Below are 19,633 nucleotides of genomic sequence, written 5' to 3'. Positions count from 1 at the left end.
TTGGGGGATGTCCGACTGCTGGCAGTTGCACATCCTTAGTGCTACCATCGCTGCTTGCTCGCCAGCTGTGAGCCCGGCTTCTGGCTGAGCAGTGCTCCCCCTGTGGGAGCGCACTGACCACCAGGGGGAAGCTCCAGCGTTGAGTGTCTGCCCCCTGGTGGTCAGTGCACATCATAGAGACTGGTCGTTCTACCACTTGGTCAATTTGCATATTAGCCTTTTATTATACAGGATTAAGTGTTAAAAACCCAGTATGTAGCCCTAGCTGGTTTGGCTCAGTGGATAGAGCAATGATCTGTGGACTGAAGGGTCCCAGGTTTGATTCCAGTCAAGGGCACATGCCTGGGTTGTGGGTTCAATCCCCAGTAGGAGGCAGTTGATCAATTATTCTCTCTCATCATTGATGTTTCTATCTCTCTCCTGCTCCCTTCCTCTCTGAAATCAGTAAAAATATATTTTTTAAAAATCCAGTATATATTTTCCACTTGCAGCAGATCTTTATTAGGACTAGCCACATTTCAAGTGCTCAATAGGCACCTGTGTCCAGTGGCTTCCATACTGGACAGTGCAGGTATGGAAAGAACATTTCCATCATGGCAGACAGTTCCATTGACAGTGCTGCTCTCGATTCCACTGGCAGTCGAAAAGAAAAAACATCACCTATAAACTCCATCTATTTCAATGTAATGTATGCCTCCTGTTTTCTGTGTGTGTGTGTGTGTGTGTGTGTGTGTGTATGCACAGATATACTGTCATCCAGATGAGGGTCACATATAGTTTTAATTAAAATTTTAAACATATTTTTTATTGATTTCAGAGAGAAAGGGAGAGGGAGAGAGAGAGAGAAACATCAATGATGAGAGAGAATTATTGATTGGCTGCCTCCTGCATGCCCCACACTGGAGATTGAGCCTGTAACCTGGGTATGTGCCCTGACAGGGAATCGAACTGTGACCTCCTGGTTCATAGGTTGATGTTCAACCACTGAGTCGTGCCAGCCTGGCAGATTTCATTAATTTTTAATGATTTTTTTTTTAATGAAAGCTTGCAAACCTCCAGTGGTTTTGCCTCCCTGTAGGTATGTGAGGCAGCTTTGCTGTGCTGAAAATAGCATGAGACTTGGAGTCAGAGGGCTCTACACTTACCACTGTGTGACACTGGATAAGCTGTTCTCCAACACTCGGTTACCTTATCTGAGGAGGAAACATGTAAGTTGAAAAATACCTTATAAACAAAGCCTCTTAATAAGTATCTCATTCTTCTTATAACATGGGCAGCATATTATGTTTTTAACCATCACCCAAGGATATGTTTTATTGATTTTAGAGAGAGAGGAAGGGAGTGAAAGAGAGAGAGAAACATGGATTGGTTGCCTTCTGTACACGCCCCAACTAGGGCTTGAACCTGTGATCCAGGTATATGCCCTGACCAGGAATTGAAACCCACAACCTTTTGGTATATGGAAGGAAGCTCCAACTAATTGAGCCACCTGGCCGGGGCAACAATATGTTCTTACACAGGGTGGGGCAAAGTAGGCTTATAGTTGTGAGTACATGAAACATTTATTCTTGTATTAGTATTTATTAATTATTGTATTTTTTCCATACGAACAACTATAAACCTACTTTTGCCCTACCCTGTATATGTAGTGTGTGTATGTGTGTATCTGTGTGTGTGTGTGTGTGTGTGAGAGAGAGAGAGAGAGAGAGAGAGAGAGAGAGAGAGAGAGAGAGATTGACTCTTAGATTGACCAGTCAATGGTCAATCTAAGAGCCTAGTTTTGCACTCCTAACCCAGGTAAAGCTTTTGCTGATCAGTGATAACTGTAGCCTTTTCCCAATGTAAGTGGACTGTCTCTTGCTCCTCTGCCTTTTGCAAAAGAATTTTGTAATGTTCTTCTGTCTTGGGCCTGGCAGAAGTTGCTGCATGAGGAGGAAGTCTGATTTCAGAAACAATCAATCTCTCCTCCATCCTTGTTTTGACATGTCTTGCTGCCCAAAAGGAAGAAAGTTCCACGGCCCACAAGGGGAAGCAATAGTGTTGGCCCAGAATGAGAAGTCTTTAGGAGCAACTTGAAGCCACCATGGCTACTTGCTCCTCCTAAGCTGGGAGCACATTTTAAATATGAGGGCAGAAAACAATCATGATTCTTCATCTCTACAGATAGATATCAGCATACAGTCTCCAATCAACAAGGAATCTCTGAAACTCTAAATTTTCACTGGGTCCAATGAAATAAGTTTGACAGGGTTCAGGACACATTACCCCTAAATATGACACCTTTATATACTGAACATTTTAAGCTGAAGAAGTTTGAGAAAATTGCAGGAAGATCTTTCTGACCTTCCCCTGTCCTTCTCCCCTGAAGTAGGTCATAAGATCCTCATGTGAAGGGCCCTCCCTATACCTGGAGTAAAAAGGTGTCCTTATATTTGAAGTTAGGGATCCTAAGAGGAATCAAAATGCAAAGCCTTGCTAAGTTTCCCAAATTTACTACCCTTAGCGCATACTCTGTAGTTCCCAAGCTTGTTTTTCCACAACCTTCCACTTTTCATCAAACCTAGCATAAAAACACTCAGGTGTAACCATTTCTTTGGATCTTCATTTCTTTACAAAGGCTCTGTGTCATGTACAACTTATCTATAATAATAAAAGCATAATATGCTGATTAGACTGGATGACCAAACCACCTTCTGAACAAAGCCGGGGCTGCGAGGGCTGAGGCAAACTGCGGCTGCCAGGGCCGAGCCCCTTCACGAATTTCGTGCATCGGGCCTCTAGTATTAAATAAATGTATATGCATTTATCTTCTTAATGTGTCTTCTGTATCAGAGCCCCAGCCTAGAAGGTTATAAGGGAAAAAAATTTTCCTCCCTTGCAATAAGAGCAATAAGAAAGCAATAAGACACTGTTGATGTTATATAGCTATTTGAGTGGATAAACTACTGTGATTTCCAATGTAGATTCCCAGCAAAATTACCAAAAAGAAGGTAAACATTAACTTTTAGACAATGAGAAAAGCCTTAGATGATGGCTTGGCATCACCAGGTATAGGAATACAAAAATATCCAGTACCCAACAAGGTTAAATTCACAGTGTCTAGAATCTAATCAAAGATTTCTAGGCACACAAAGAAGCAGAAAAACACAACCATAAAGAGGAGAAAAATCAATCAATCAAAACTGACCCAGACTGACACAGATGTTAGAATTAGCAGAGGACGTTGAAACATTTATTTTAACTGTATTTCACATATCAAAATGTTAAGTGAAGAAATAGAAGGTATAAAAAAGACCCAAATAAAAATGAGAATTATACTGAGATGAAAAATACACTGGATAGGGAAAACAGGAGATTAATAGATATTACAGAAGAAAATATTAGTGAATTTGAAGATATAGCAAAAATCTAACCCAAAACTATCATATATATACATATAAAGAATATAAATAAATAATTTAAAAAGCACCAGTGAACTTTGGATAGCTTTGAACAGCCTCATATATGTGTAATTGCAGAGCACAAAAAAAACCTTTTTGATGGAATAAATGGCTGAAAAACTTCTAATTTGATGAAAACTATCAATCCATTGATCTAAGAAACACAGTAAACCCCAAATATAGGAAACATGAAGAAAATTATACCTGAAAACTTTCAAGTTTCAAGTTGAGTAAATATGCATTTATTTACTCTTATATATTTAAGTCTAGACATGAATTTCAAATTAAATCTGTCCTCTGCTAGTAGAGAAAACCTTAAAGGCCTCTTGACTGTCTTCCTGGGTACTGTGGAGGAGTCAAAAAGAAGACTAGGAAAATTGATAGATGGTAATCTCTGCCACCCACTGTCTATATAATGGCTCCCCCTCAATCTGTGTAGTGCATAGTCTGTACATCTGTATCCTTTTGTCATTCCACCCTGGTAGGTACTCCAAGAAGAAAAGGGAAGGAGAAAGAAAAACCTAAAAAACCCTTCCTGCCACATCTGTTTGCTATCTGAGTGTTTAACCTCTCCATTTAGACTATAAACTGCTGAGGGCAGCCCATATGTCCTCTTTATCCATGTTCCCTACACAGAAACATCTAGCACACAGATGTGCATGCAGCAGGCATGAGCCAAGATTTGTGGATTATCCAACTGATTGAAACATTCAACCTGGGCTTTGTCATTGAGTGTGGGGGTACTGGTACCCCCAAATTCCTCTGGAGGGGATGCTCTTCGTATTGGCCTTTGCTCTACCCTCTGATGATGGACTTAGGACAGAGGCAGTGGGTGCTGGGACTGCACTTTGGAATCTTCATTATGGCCTCTCCCTCAAGCAACTATTGCACTATACTCATTCTACCAGCAAAACAATTTTCACTTGTAGTAAATGTTACCTGTATGTGTCTGCCTTCCCCTGCAGAGTGTGAAAACTTGATGCAACACTAGCACATTAGAAGGCAATCAACAACTTGGTGTAAAAAAGCAAACATAAACAAATATGTTCACGAAAGAGATCCTTTTCAGGGAGGACGTAGAAATTGCAGCTAGGGTAATAAAAGCAGACAGAATGGGGACACTTCAGAGCAGTGCAGAGCAGGGGAAGGGGTTTGGACCCTGGTTGCCAAGTGTTCCATTTCCTGTGCAACTGACCCCTTCTAATCTAGCCAGATCTGATGCAACCTCCTCCTTCCCACCCAGAGGGTGGGGGTGGGGGGGGTTGATGGGGAGAGAACATGTTTCTGCTTTCAAATGTACTTGTTATAATCTTTGCCTCAGGAGGCAAAACAAAATTATAGCTAAGCCTACACATCAATGAGCTGCCTTGTAAAGGAAACCATCAAACAACCTTTTGCACTTTGGATTTTGATCCACAATAAAACTTTCCACTACAAACCAATATTAACTTCTCACTACCTCCATGTCAATAGAGCTTAATGAGACTTGATGTGACCTCCTCTTTCACTGCTCCTTTTACTCAACACTGCTAGCCACACCCACACACTGGTGCATATACATTCCCATTCAGCCCCTTTCCAACTGATTTATCAGAGCATTTTCCTCTTGTCCTTTGAAACACAGATGGTAGCACTCAGTTGTCAATCTGGGGGCCTGCTCTTAGGGTAGTGCTAACGTCTGCTTTTGGCAGCTCTAGGGGCTCTTGGCAGAAGCTCCTACTTGCTTCAGTTCCAGGCAGATCCTATGCTTTACTTATGGTAGCTTCTGGCCAATGGGTAACAGGGATGGGAGGGAGTCTCTAGGCTTTGGCCCTCCATCGCAGACAGTGACTGGAGAAGTTGCACTGCACAAATTAGGACAATGAAGCACAGATCTATTAGGTGACTAATCCAGGATCACATTGGTAAGTGGAGGAGAAGGGATTTGAACCCACACACTGACTTCAGAGCCCACAGTCTTAGCTGAGGTCTTTGAGATGAGTGAAGACTGGTCATTAGTGCAGCTGACTGGCATGATGACCCAGTTGGGGGCGGGGGGGGTGGCGGGGGGACTTAAGGCTGGCTGGCAGTGGTTACCACATTGTTCTCCTATGCAATACTCTTATTTTTATTTTATTATTTTTTAATTAAATCTTTACTGTTGAAAGTATTACATATGTCCCCGTTTTCCCCCCATTGACCCCTTCTATACAATACTCTTTAAGCGTTGTTTGTGCTGTGTGTCTGACAGTGGGTCAGGTATTGGGCACATGAAGGTAAGTAGCATCCAGTCCCTAGCCTTGTGAGGCTCTCAGTCTCAAGTGCGGACAGTTCTACATAAGGGCTGTAATGGCTTAACCATGGGAGTCAAGATGGGGAAGTGCCCCTGCTCAGGGAGGGATTTATGGAGAAAAGAGGTATTCACCCAGCTTTAGAAGAGAACTGTGATTCTGGCTTTATCTCTTTGCCTCCAAGTTATGTCCAAGAAATAGTGTACCCGAAGGCTAAGGACTGTGTTTTACTTATGTTAATGTAAAAAACCATTGAAACCTGTAAAGAATTTTGTGAGTTTATTTGAGCCAAACTGTCCACGTATGCTGGGAAGCAGAATTTCAATGAATTGAGATAATGCTATGGAGAATGGCGGGTTACATGAAATCTATTGGTGACAGACTAGAGAGGTGGGAGAAAGCAAAGCAGGGAAACCCCTGGAATTGGATAAAAAGTAAAATGATGTGGGTGCAGGAACAATTAACATAACAATGAAGGAATTTGTGGTATCTGTCCTGGCGCCCCAAGGGGTCCAGAAAAAGGGAAGTTACAAGTTACCCAGACATTTCAAGGGTATGTTATTATAGATGCAAAAAGACAGACAGGCTCAGTTAAGGTAAAGGCTGACCTTGTCAGTGAAGATACCGGCCTCGGATGTAACTACCCACCATAACTGTTTTTATTTTATTTTTTTTTTTAATATATTTTTATTGATTTCAGAGAAGAAGAGAGAGGGAGAGAGAGATAGAAATATCAATGATGAGAGAGAATCATTGAACAGCTGCCTCCCGCACACCCCCTACTGAGGATCGAGCCTGCAACCCAGGCATATGCCCTTGACTGGAATCAAACCGAGGACCCTTCAGTCCATAGGCTGTCACTCTATCCACTGAGCCAAACCAGGCAGGGCAAGTTAAAGTTTAATTTCAGACCATTCTTTGTGTTTACTTTAGGTCTCTGAGTTTGCAAGACTGCCATGCAGGCCTCCCCTGAGCTTGTCAGGTTAGCATGTGGCCCCTTTCGTCCACACTTAATTTCATGTCTTCAGATGCTAGGGATAATGAATGGCATATAGTAGGTGGATATGGAATAAATGTATATGGAATAAATGAATGAGTAAGCTGATTAAACAAAATTGATGGTGAAGAACTCTAAATTGGGAACAGAAGCAGGCAAAATAAACTTAGGAGATCCAGGTAGGAATGAAAACCAGAGTGATGCAGAATAGGAAAAACCCCTTTTACAATCACCTCTTTGCTGACAGTGAACAAGTCTGCCAGAAGTCTCTGCTCTGTTATTGTGTCCCTCTCTGCGGTCTGGAAGGCTGAGGGAAGAGAGCGGTTGTTCCCTGTAGGGTCCTCTATGATGCTGTCATTGAGTCTAGAACCTGGGTAGGAAGGTTACTTCCCAGAGAAAGTTAGTTGTGCCTGTAATCAGATAACACACATCACTCCAGAAAGCCCTCCAAACACCACAGATGTAATGGCAACTAGCCACGTCCTGCAACTCCAGCTTCCGACCAGCAGAGTGGAACCTGCATAATTTTATCACCCAACCCAGGTCACCTTTGGGCCCTCTCCGATTATTCTCAAGGTGAAGAGGGAGTGATAAAACCCCAGGGTCAAGCCCCACTTAAGGAACTATGAAAGAATGTTAAAAATAAAAGTTATCATTATCACGAATTTTAATTCAAAGAAAAACCACACCCAAATATCTAACAAACGAAGACTAGTTAAATAAATGATGGTATATCCATGTCATGAGATATTTAGTAGCCATTTAAAATGATGGTATAGATTTGTATTGACATGAAAAGACATTTAAGATATATTAGTAAGTGAAAAAAATAAGTTATAAAATGGCTTGTAGATATATACATGGTGGGGCTAAAGTAGGTTTACAGTTGTGAGTACATGAAACAGTTTATTCTTGCATTATTATTTATTAATTATTGTATTATTTTCCATATGAACAACTGTAAACCTGCTTGTGCCCATACACAGAAAAAAACTTGTGCTACATACCTAGAAAAAAAAAAAAACTGGGATAATATACGTCAAAATGTTAAATGTTGATTATTCCAGATTCTATCCTCATGAATAACTTTTGGGTTGTTTTCTATTTCTATTCTTAATTTGCATACAATGAGCAATCAACATGTAATCATAAAAGGTTCGCCTGAGTGAGTCTCTTGGATGATTTTAAAAGCAGACAGCCTGACCATGGGGTTTCATCAACTCCTCCCTACCCTGAGAATAATTTGAGAGGCTCAAAGGTGGTCTGGAATAGGTGATAAGATCATCCCTGGTCACATGCTGCTGATTGGAAGTTGGAATGGCAAGAAGCTGGCAATTGCAGTAGAATTTGCTGTTTGGGAGGGTTTTTTGGATAACAGCATATAGTTCTGATTGCAGGCTTTGCTAATTTTCTCCTTTCTGCTCTAGTTTCCAGAGTCAATGGTGGCCCAGCAGGTGATTGTAGACTGGGAGGTGAGAGCTCTTCCAGACAGCAGAGATGGCCTAGGTCAGCTCTGATAACCCTCCCCCACCTGCCAATTTAATTTCTTCTCTTTCTCCAGTCTAGTCTCAACTCAATCAGGGAAGAACCTGGGCTGGGAGCAGATCACTTTACTCACCATTATTTCATTGTCTGCATATCCTTCCTGCCCTAGAGGCCAGCTCACTTTTCCTCTGTAAATTATTTATATACAAAAACTCAGAAAAGATCCTTGATCTTCTCCTCCCAATTCCTCCAGGGTCTTGCCTCCAGCATTTTAACTCTCTCCCTCCATTGTCTTCCTGGACATCTTCCCTAGTTCTGAGTCTGTCTGTCAACTTCTTTTAGAGCTGGAGTTTGGGGAAAATGAGGAGCTGGGTCAATGGCATCAGTTCCCAAAGAACCAGACCCTTGGGCTATTTAGCAATATCAAAGCTTCTCTCTCTGGCCAGTGGCTTTCACAGTCTTGCTGAGCTGCTCCATCAAAGAGAAGGACAGAGGAGCTCTTTCTCACTTAGCCTTTTTCTCATAAATGCCAAGGAGTACCCCCATGCATGTGTACACAGAGAGAGGAATATACCACATCCAGAAATGACATGCACACAATCATGTATACTTGCATGCTCCGTATACACATCTTCAGACACATATAGACAGACACCAACATGTGTTCTCCTTGGCATCCATGCCTATAAATATATACACATAGATAACATACAGGCACTTGAACATATATACAACATGCAGACACTCACAGATACAACTGTATATCCTCACACATGCAGATAACAAAACTTGCACACATATGTAATCACATGACTCAAACATAAGCACACATAAATCTACTACAGGCAGAAAAGACGGCTGACAGATCATCTATTGCTAGACAGAAATCATACCACCCACCTTGACACTGGGGTTGCTTTGTTTTGTAGGAAGTTTCTGTAGAAAGTTGGCTGTGCCTTTGACAATGAGTTCACCCCTCTTCTGCCTCCTGCTCCGCAGCCAGCTTTCTCCTCCCTGTCACCCCATTTTTCATCCATAGCTGTGCCTGGCCAAGGGGAATGCTAATCGCTATGACAGGAACTGTTTCCACCTGTTTACATCCCTGCTTGCCTCCCCCTAATTCCATTTTAGACTCTGCCAAGCAGCAGAGGAGGCCTGCTGTGCGGGGCCCTTGTGCGAGGGGGAAAGGAATGAGCTAGAGGACAGTTGGAGTGTGAAAAGGACCCGTCGCTAAGTGACTCCCCATTCCAACAGCCCACACACAAGATGCACATAATTGCTTTTAGCACAGTGGGATGTATAGAGATACAAAAGGTCAAATCAAGGATTTGTCCCATAATATCTTTGCTAAGCAGCAGCGTCAGACATTGGAAAAGCATATTCATGAATTGAGTTGCCAGAGTGTGAGGCAGGCTTTTCAGAGGCGGCTGTGTGTTCCCTCTTTGAGGTGTGCCTGCCGTGGTGATTGGATTCACACGGAGCAAGTGACTTCTCAATGTTCAACAAAGCTCTGCCTGTGAATTGGACTAAATAGACTACTTGGCAGGCAGCTGAGATAACTACGCTAAGTGAATTTCATACTTGCTCCCACTCCCCTTGTGCCCAAGCCTACTAGAAAATGCAGGATAAAGGCCAAACTCCTGAGTGTGGCATTCAAAGCCTCCCACCATCTGACCCGATTCTATCTTTCTAGGCACTCCCCAACATGAATGTCAGATGTCCGCTGCACTGGGTCCTTCATTGGTCTGAATGCATCAGGAGACTCACTCCTCTGAGGACCTTGCCCATGTATTCTCCAGAGCACAATGTCTGTCTTCCCTTCTTTATTCAAATCCTATTTGTTATTCAAGCTTGACTCAAGTCCTAATTCTACCAGACCTTTCCTTGTCCCCCTCCCTAGAAGTGACCATGCCCTTCTTGGCAGCAGAATATTAGAGGAAGAACACAAGTCTGGATGCTGTGATTGGAGTTAAATACTGATGAGTTCTCTCAGGCTGGTGTGTTGAGAACAGTCTGTGAGGCAGGGAGGGAGAACAGAAGCAGAATCCAGTTCGGAGGCTATTGCCATCGTCCAGGGCAGGGAGGTAGATGATCTGAGCCAGGGAGATAGCAGTAGAAGTAGGGAGCAAAGGTTAGATGCTGTTACATTTGAAGGTAAATCTGAAGGGAACTGTCCAAGGACTGGTTGTGGGGTATAAAAACAAAGTTAAAAGCGGCCACAAGATTTTTGGCGTAAGCCAGCGATTTTCACCTGGTGTGCTGCAGCAGGCACACTGGTGTGCCGCAAAGACTTTTAAAAACATGAAATACCTGACTATTTAGTCAGGGGCACTGTTCTCTTTTCCCTTAGATTGTCAAATGGAAAAATGACAACAGCTAACACAACAACAGCTGTCTGGTATGAATGAATCAAAATTATACCTACATTTTTTTCTTTGTCAGAGCAGCAAAAAATATACATTTTTTGGTGTGCCTAGAATTTTGGTAATTAGTTTATATGTGCCCTCTGATGAAAAAAGGTTGGAAATCGCTGACCTAAGCATTTACTGATATGCAGAAAGAACACATCTGGATGGTGGATATTAAGAGTTTAGTTTGGGACATATTTAAGGTACCTAATAGGCATCCAAGCAGAGATGTCAAGACTGAGAAGGACAAGTAGTAAGACACCAGAAGAGGTGAAGTCCTGAAAGTATTTCAAGGAGAAAAGCATGATCAACCACTGTCAAATATATCTAATGGGTATAGTAAGATGAGGACTATAAACTGACCAATACATTTAGCTATTTGGAGGCCTTTGGTGACCTTGTCAAGTCTGGTTTCATGAAGCAGTGGAGGTAAAAGTCTGAATTGGAGTAGTTTCAAGAGAGAATAGTCAACTTTTGAGAAGTTTTGCAATAAAGGAAAACAGATCAATGGCGTAGAATAGTGGAATAAAAAAAGGAATTTTTATGGGGAAAAAAATACTATCTTTAAAACACACTTGCCCACACTCGCTCTTCCCTTCTTCCTCTCATCCAGATACAAGGACTGCTTCAGGGTTTACCAAAATGAAGTGCCCTCTTGAGCACTCAATGATTACAGAAATTCCCTTCCAAGTTTCTCTGAAAATCAGGATGACTCTTTCGTATAAATAAGCCCAGTCCTGTGGCTCTGACCACATCAACCTTGCTCCTGCTCAACATTATGGCCAATAGACCACTCTTCCTTCCAAATTTATCTTGTAAACCCATGAAGGAAGGGAGATGTTTTTCAGAAGAGCCATATATTCCCCAGTAAATAATAATGGCAAATCACAATTTTCCCTAGCAACTTAGTAATTAAAAATGTAATGTTCTTCTCTATAGGGGAAAAAAAATATCTGCCATAGCAGCTGCAGAGATGTTAAATACATTTTCAGTTTTCATGAAATATATTGTGTGTCAGGTCCATAATTTCACTAGCCTATTGTGTGGAATAATCTATTGCAAGGGGATCTGTCATGTCTCCATTATTACTAACCCTCATTGGGGTTTAATTACCTTCAGGGCTATTTGCAACTATGGTTTTCCATTTCAAATCACATTAGGCTAAAATTAAACCTGTAACTTACACTTTGGGATGTAAATACACAGCACTGCCTGTCAGTGTATTATACTGGTTAAGCTGCTTCTATGTAACGTGAAGGAAAAATAAATAAAAATATCCATTTTAGTGTGAGACCTTAAGAACCATTGGCTTTGTAATTTTCTTGAAGGTCATCTCTAGTAGGGAAATACCTGGGAGGAAATACCACTCATCTTTCATCGGCTATCCTAGTATGGTTGGAATACTCTCACTCTCACGCCAATGTTTGTGAAAAGGTTAGTGACTCCAGTTAAGGCAACAAGTCTTTTTGAAATGGCTTCTGGGTTCCCTGTGGTCTCTGGCTTCACAGAGAGCTGCCAGTTAGAGTTGCACAATGGTTGTGAATGGTGCCTCCTACCGTTGTACAATGTACAACCTACACAACCATATGCAGCAGCCCTGCTTCAGGGAGCTTACATGGGTAGAATTAGAGACTGGTAGAGTACAAATACTTGGAGTTTCTTCCCCAACAATGGCCCTGCCTTTACTGCTACTGAATCCTTTTCTGTGTTCACTGAGCTGATTCTGGCTCCAGAGTTTCAGCTTCTCTTTGATACTTCCCCAGCCAGTACTTTCCCTCCTCTTCCCCTCCCATGTCCCCAACCCCCAGGTTGTGTTGCCTTTATGAAATCTTCTCTGGTCTAATCTAATCTCCAACAAGCAGCCTCTTTTGCTGCTTCCTCTCTCTGACAAGCTGATTTATCTTGATGTGTCGACCTTTGGGACACTTAAGCCGTGCTGACCTCTTTGGGGAGCTTGGCTTTTGTGGTGCTGGGGAGCCCTCTCTCCTTTGTCATATTTGAGCCTGTTTTTCTAAAAAGGACTTTGGAGGGCAGCCCATGCCGTGACTAAAGGTGTGAACACCTGTCCTTTCTTTTTTTTTTTTAAATATATTTTATTGATTTTTACAGAGAGGAAGGAAGAGGGATAGAGAGTTAGAAATATCGATGAGAGAGAAACATCGATCAGCTGCCCCCTGCACACCCCCCACTGGGGATGTGCCCGCAAACAAGGTACATGCCCTTGACCGGAATCAAACCTGGGACCTTTCAGTCCACAGGCCGACGCTGTATCCACTGAGCCAAACAGATTTCAGCAACACCTGTCCTTTCTTAGGAGGTCTTGCTCTCATCCCCAACAGCCTACTGAGCAAGAGCCGGGGGCCAGAGGAGGGGTGGAAAACTCAACCACCATCACATCAGTTAGGTTATAGCCCTTTAGACACTGGACAGGCCAACAAAAGAGGCAAAACATTGTGCGTCATATCATGTGTGTTATATAATCATGTATCCTATCATTTTGTATTTGTTTGCTAGAACTGCCATAACAAAATACCACAGCCTGGATGGCTTCAACAACAGAAATGTGTTTTCTCACAGTTCTGGTGCCTGGGAGTCCAAGGTCAATGTGCCAACAGAGTTGCTTTCCTCTCTCCTTGGCTTGCAGATGGCCACCTTCCTGCTGTCTCTTCACATAGTCCTCCCACTGCATGAACTCTGGGGTCTGTGTTCTAAGTATCCTCTTCTTATGAGGACACCATCACATCGGATAAGGGCCCACCCTAACAGCCTCATTTTACCTTAATCACCTCAAAGGCCCTGTCTCCAAATCTGAGGAACTTGGGGGTTAGGCCTTCAACATAGGGATTTTGGAGGGACACAATTCAGCCCATAATGATATTAGTACCCAATCCAATCATCAACTTGCACTGAGGTCGCACACAAAAAGAACTGTCTCAAATTGCAGTGTGGGAGATTTCAGCTGGATGTAAGACAGGTTCAGGCATATCCCAAATTGAGATGCTGGGGTGGAATCAACTGGAAGTGAGGAAGAAGGAAGAAAGAAGGCAGGCATCCTAGAAAACATACATTCCCATCCAGTGAGAACCATTTCTAGAACTAAGAGGTTAAACTAAATGATTTTTAACATTAATTAATGAATCAACATGAATCCATTTAGCAAACATTCACTAAGTCCTCACTATGTGCCAGACACCAGGGATCCAGAAGTAAACCAGTGAAGTTTCTTGCCCCCAAAGAGGACTTATGCATCCTGATATCTAAACCCTGCGTGGGATGGGAGGAGGTCTGTCTCCATGAATTTATTTCCCACTTCCTTGAATGTTAATGAATCCCCAGATGGTAGTATAGGCTTGTGCATTTCCTTGCTGGCAGTTAGCCGTGCCCACCCTCAGGGCAAGACCCCTTATCTGATGGAAGCTTGCATAAAGCATAACCTCCCCAGGTTTGGGACATCTGAAAGACCATGCACCTTGAGTTGGCCCAGGGAAGCTGGAGACATTTCTAAGCCCCGCACCTGGGGCAGGGAGGGGAGAGGAGGCGTGGCTGGCACACAGTGGAGTCACTGTAGCCATAAACCATGAAGTTTGGGATCCAGTAGGCGCTGGCCTGATGCCACTGCAGCTGCAGCCAGCCAGGCAGGCGGTCCAAACCAGACACCTCTTCCCCTCGCCACCCCCTCTCTCCACCAAAGCTCAGTTACACTCTCCCTGGGAGCCCACCAGATGCTCCTGGGATCTGCTTGAGAGTGTGTGGCAGCTAGAAGCAAAGGAAAGGATGCCAGAGCCAGTCGCTTCCCTCTAGATCGAAGGCACCAGATGCCTCCATCTGGAAGGTAAGTCTGCCACCCAGTGTCTAAGGGGGAGAGGTGCAGGGGCAAGCAGCTTCCCTTGTCCTGCCAGCTGTGCTCAGCCTGTGGCAAATTCTCCCACCACCCTCCGTGAGGGAAAACCACTGTGCTTTCAGAGTGGATTTGATTTTCTAGAAACAGCTAAAAGTCATTCTAAGCTAAATGGATACTGGTGGGAAGACAAATAACACAGATTTCCATCTTAAAGGCAGGCAACTATTTTGAAAAACAAAATATTTTTTTCAATTAGTCCCTTGAGGGGATTAAAAGTCTCATTATTTTAAAGACAATAATGTATACCATGGAATCCTACTAAAGTACATTTTTAGAAGAATTTAAAATATATCTCCTCCAAGAAATGAATGTTGGTGCTGCTTTTTCCATGCAGGCCTGTCTTTTGTAAGAAAGGGAGAATGGCCTGTTTGATTTATTCTGCTGCTGAGTAGGGAGTTGTCCATACAACCTGATGGAGCCCAGTCTCCACTCAGTCCTGGGGTCTCAGAGCTGAGTATTAAACCCAGAAACTACGCCCTGTCTAGGAGACTGTCATGAGGCTTTCTGAAGAGACTTCATATTTAGGAGGAACACGAGGCAGGAGATCAGCTCTCTTGTTTCTCAAAGAAGGTGTGGAGTCTAGTGCTCACACCAGGGTAGCAAAGGGCCTTCCATCTGAGGACTCAGAGGGAGGGGCCAGGAGGTCACAGAATCAGAGGCTCAGATATTTGATCCTTTGGGTTCATGGTTGAATGGCCATTGCTTCCCTGGAGAGAAACAGGAGAGCCAAAGCCTCAGACCAAGCCTGACTGAGGTGGGAGAGGCTCAAGAGAGGCCTCCCCACACCAGCAAAGCCAGTCCCCTGGAGGTCAGGCCTCAGGTGCTCAGCAGCCCTGAGCTCCGTGTGCCCTGAAAAAGGCCTCTCCTAAAACTAAAAAAGAACTCCTTTATCTTGGAGCAAAAGGGAGACACTCCTTCCCCCCCCCCCCCTCCACTCCCCCATCTCATAGGATATTTGCTGACTTCAATATTATCTGAGCACAAAGGGTCACTTCAGTTGGAACAAGTCTGAACTAATCTTTTTAAATATGGAACAAGGCCAGGCCAACCCTCACTTGGCCTGATTGCTTGGCAACTCCATTATTCCCTTGATCAACAGTATTCTGGAGCTGGAGGAGTTCCAGCTAATAAATAGAGAAGGAATAAAAGAATTTTTTTAGCCCTGGCCAGATGGCTCACTTAGTTGGAGCATTGTCCCATATACCAAAAGGTCGTGGATTCGATCAGGGCACATACCTAGTTTGCTTTATTGATCCTCAGTTGAGGTACATATGGGAAGCAACCGAAAAGGTTAACAGGGAACTTTGTGGGTGACACTACCCACTGATCAATCTTGGCATCATTAAAAGTGAAACAATCAGACAGTATATGCCTGATAATAACAGCGCCACTATGAAATATTGGTGCCTAAACATACTGATTGACTCTAAGCAAGGCTCTAAAGATAACTACCAGTTTACAGGAAAGATAGAGGGTAGAGGAACACATTCCCTTACTCTACAAGAAAGCAATCAGACAATACAGAACACAGACAATGCTCAGAACAAATATTGAATGTATTTTTATTTGCTAAACCTAGCAACCCTACACCCAAGCCAGAAGACTTCAAGCCATCCTGAATTCCTTCCTCTTTTTCCATTTTTGATTGCATTCCAAGTCTTGCTGATTCTTTTCTATATTTCTCATTCTGTCCTCCTTCTCTATCTCCATGTGACTTTCCTACTTCGAGCCATTGCCCTCTCTTTCTTTTTTTTTTTTTTTTAACATATTTTTATTGATTTTTTACAGAGAGGAAGGGAGAGGGATAGAGAGCTAGAAACATCGATGAGAGAAGAACATCGACCAGCTGCCTCCTGCACATCCCCCACCGGGGATGTGCCCGCAACTAATGTACATGCCCTTGACCGGAATCTAACCTGGGACCTTTCAGTCCGCAGGCCGATGCTCTATCCACTGAGCCAAACCGGTTTTGGCTGCCCTCTCTTTCTTAAAAGCTCCTTTAATTGGCTTCCATTTGGCCTTCCTGTTTCAGCCTCATCCCTTCTAATTCATGCACAACAGGTAAAGTGGTCTTTCTAAAAGGCAAACCTGACCACAGGACTTCTCCGCTTAAAATCCTTCCTCAGTTCCCCATGGCTTTCAGGATAAATTTGAAACTGATTTTAGTTGATAAAGCCCTTGGTCATTAGATTTCTCTCTATCTATAGTCCCATTCCTCTCAGGCTCTAACCCAAGGACCAGTTGGATATTTATAACATCATTCTCAGGCTATACAAAATTATCAACTTAAAAATTGGCCTGCTATATTCGGTCAAACGTTTAATTAACTCACTCTATAATTAACTCACCCTAATGCTTTGGCAGGGCCAGACCAAATGATTTTGCAGGCCTTATTCGGCCTGTGGGCCAGATGTTCCCCTCCCCTGCTCTAACCCATCACACATGGCCCAGCCACATCAAGCTCTGGGAGCCCAAAAGAGTACCACACCATCCCTTTTGATGGTGTATCTCTATTCTTATTAATACCAGCAACCCCACACACATCCTACTCTTCTCCTTTGCCTGGCTACATCCTACTCATTCTATTAAAAAAACAAAACAGTTTAACGGTCACTTTCTCCAAGAAGTCTTCCTAACTTATTGTTTTAAGCACATATTTTTGCTCCTTGACACACTTTATTGTAATAGTTGACGTATCTGTGTGTTTCCCCAACTACATCACTTTAAGTTCCTTCAGAGCAAGAACTGTGTCTTATCTATATAAAGTCAGCAACTGATATAGTAATCAGCACTAGTAAACAATTAATATATGTTTATTAGATGAATGATGGTTCCTTAGCATAAAATGTTCCTACTCTCATCTCTGGCTGATCCAGCATGTCTTATTTGGACACTTCCCTCCATTTTCAGATGTGGACCTTCCTGCCTGTTGTATCTTTATCCTCACTGAAACTCTGGGCTTTGATTTCTGTGGCTCAACCGTGATGAAAAAGCTTCTTGTCCACTCCATTACGCTACTACCGAACGGATGTAGAATAAAGAAATGACACCTTACCAAGTGAGGCCCTCGCCAGTTCCCCACCCAAGCTGAGTTTCAGATCATGATACCAGTTGACATCGGGCAGCTGTTAGATGAGAGATTTTCGCCTGCCGTCCCAACCCCCATGATTTGCCCCCAGCCCTTCCTCATCCCCTGGGGAACAACTTCTCTTTTTGTTTTGGGCCAGTGTTTAGCAGGAGCAGGCACCATGCCTTGTTTGAGCTGTGATCTAACACCAGCTGACAGGTGGGTTTCAGGGGTGTCTCTGGGGCCATGGCCTGTTTAGTGGATTGACCACTCTAAACTCAATTACAGGAGACTTTCACGCTCCATAAGCAATTCCAGACCCTTTTTGATAAAACTCTGGTGAGTAAATAAGTCATGATGATGAGAGGGGCTCTATTTAATATTCATTGAAGTACACATGTTTGGAAATTGGAAGCAGAGTTTAATCCATTTTCATATTTATATCAACATAAAGCTTTAAAAAGGATCCCTCTTTTTCTCCAGCATTCTTGTCAATTTCTCCTTTGGAAAGCTAAAGGTAAACCAGACATACATTTTAAAATTAAAAATATCTAAAATTATAATTATTAAAGTATGAGTTTGAGATGTTAATTTTCAACTCAGAACCAATTCTTGCATTTCCTTTGAACTCCTGGGACAGGTAGGTAACAGATAAGCCATTGCTATTTCTGATGGCTAGATTTTTGGATTTAACTTTGTAATTAAGAGCTCAGCAAAATGAAGAGATTAAGAAGATGCTAGTCTCAGCCCCAAGATCTTACAATTTAGGGGAATGTTTAATAGCCATTCCAAGTAAATGCAAAAGCACCCCTTTTTAAATAAAGGTAAAATTCACAAAATAGCAAGTGTTTATGCTCACCAAATTATAGGACTGTTCATTGAGGGAGAGCTGAAATATGAGGAGAAAGAGTTAACACAGTGAAGGGTGTAGAGCCCTGTTGTGTTGTCCCCTCCCCTCCACTTTTTATTTTTTATGGGGATGAATGTTTAAATATGGTGCTATGGTTGAAGGCATCTCTTTTAATAATGCAACACATGGCTTCCTGGGGGGACAGCAGTTGATTTGGAAACTGAATATGGTGCACTCTAAATTCTCCTCCCCGAGGAAGGCTGACTAACTAAGTGCCATGAGCTAGCATGGAGACTCAATATGTCAAATCAACTTGCTGGAAAAGCCCCATGCGGGATCTTCTCCAGTCTCCGGGAGCTAATGTGAGCAGACACTTGTGACATTAGACAGTGTAGCAGGTCTGGCATGAAGGAAAAGTTCACCATCCACCGACAAGGTGGTCTTTAGATAAAGAAATCAGTGCAAATTTGTTAATGTAACAACTTGGAAAAATATGCTTTAAAAAACAGCTGCTCTATGGGGAGAAAGGATCAAAAGAAAAAGAAGGCAATAACAGTACTTGGAAGCTTTCTTTGGGCTTTTTGTACCTTTGAGGCATTGCTTTTTCTACTGGTCCTTCTTCTAGGCTGGGGTATCTTCAGTTAAGTGAGTGAGTCCCAAACTTTGCCACTCCACAAGCCACTGCTCCACCTAAAACTGAAAAAGGGGCAGGGGGGGCGGATAAAAAGCAATGAAGAGGGAAAAAATTCTGTGCCTTTGCCTTATTGGGATAAATAACATCTTTCCTATTTCAGATGGGTGATCAACCAACTTTCTCAGTGAGAACTGTTATCTATCTGATCTTGGTGCATTAGTCCTGAAGGAAAACTGAAGTGATTATTACCTGGGAAGAGATGGGTGATAAGAGGATGTTACTTCTGTGTCTGATACAACATATAAGTATATGTCTATAACTGGATCAAATATTTTAAGAATTAAACAGAATTCTAGGGGAAAATATAGTTATTAATATCAGATAAACAAATTTGATTGTGTTGAGTGTCTGACTCAGGGAGGTGGTTTTGCCAGTTATTTCCCCTCGGTGGGATGAATTTAATAAGAATGGAAATTTGCTATAGCATGCTTATTGCATATTTAATTTAGAAAATAATCTGATCTAACTTTGAGTATGACATGCTGAATCAGCTCTTCCATGGCAGCTGTGAGAGCACAGGT

The 19,633-nt window shown here is 42.7% G+C and overlaps 1 long non-coding RNA gene across 2 annotated transcripts in view; it reads right to left on the bottom strand.

Annotated features, from left to right (window-relative positions):
* Positions 1 to 19,633, bottom strand: part of LOC114230273 (uncharacterized) — a 42,959-nt gene that overhangs the window by 20,233 nt on the left and 3,093 nt on the right. Inside the window, exons 2-3 of one of the 2 annotated variants that reach the window (XR_008558596.1) lie at positions 19,006 to 19,108; positions 1,146 to 1,193 (exon numbers count right to left, since the gene is read on the bottom strand). This is a non-coding gene — a long non-coding RNA (uncharacterized LOC114230273). Of the gene's footprint in view, positions 1 to 1,145; positions 1,194 to 19,005; positions 19,115 to 19,633 lie in introns of both variants that reach the window. The other variant, XR_003616149.2, reaches the window with a different exon arrangement.

Source organism: Eptesicus fuscus, chromosome 16 (assembly GCF_027574615.1).
Source record: "Eptesicus fuscus isolate TK198812 chromosome 16, DD_ASM_mEF_20220401, whole genome shotgun sequence".
In the NCBI taxonomy this organism is placed as follows: Eukaryota; Metazoa; Chordata; class Mammalia; order Chiroptera; family Vespertilionidae; genus Eptesicus; species Eptesicus fuscus.
Note: the sequence above shows the minus strand (reverse complement) of the source record. Positions and strands in the feature narration are given on the sequence as shown.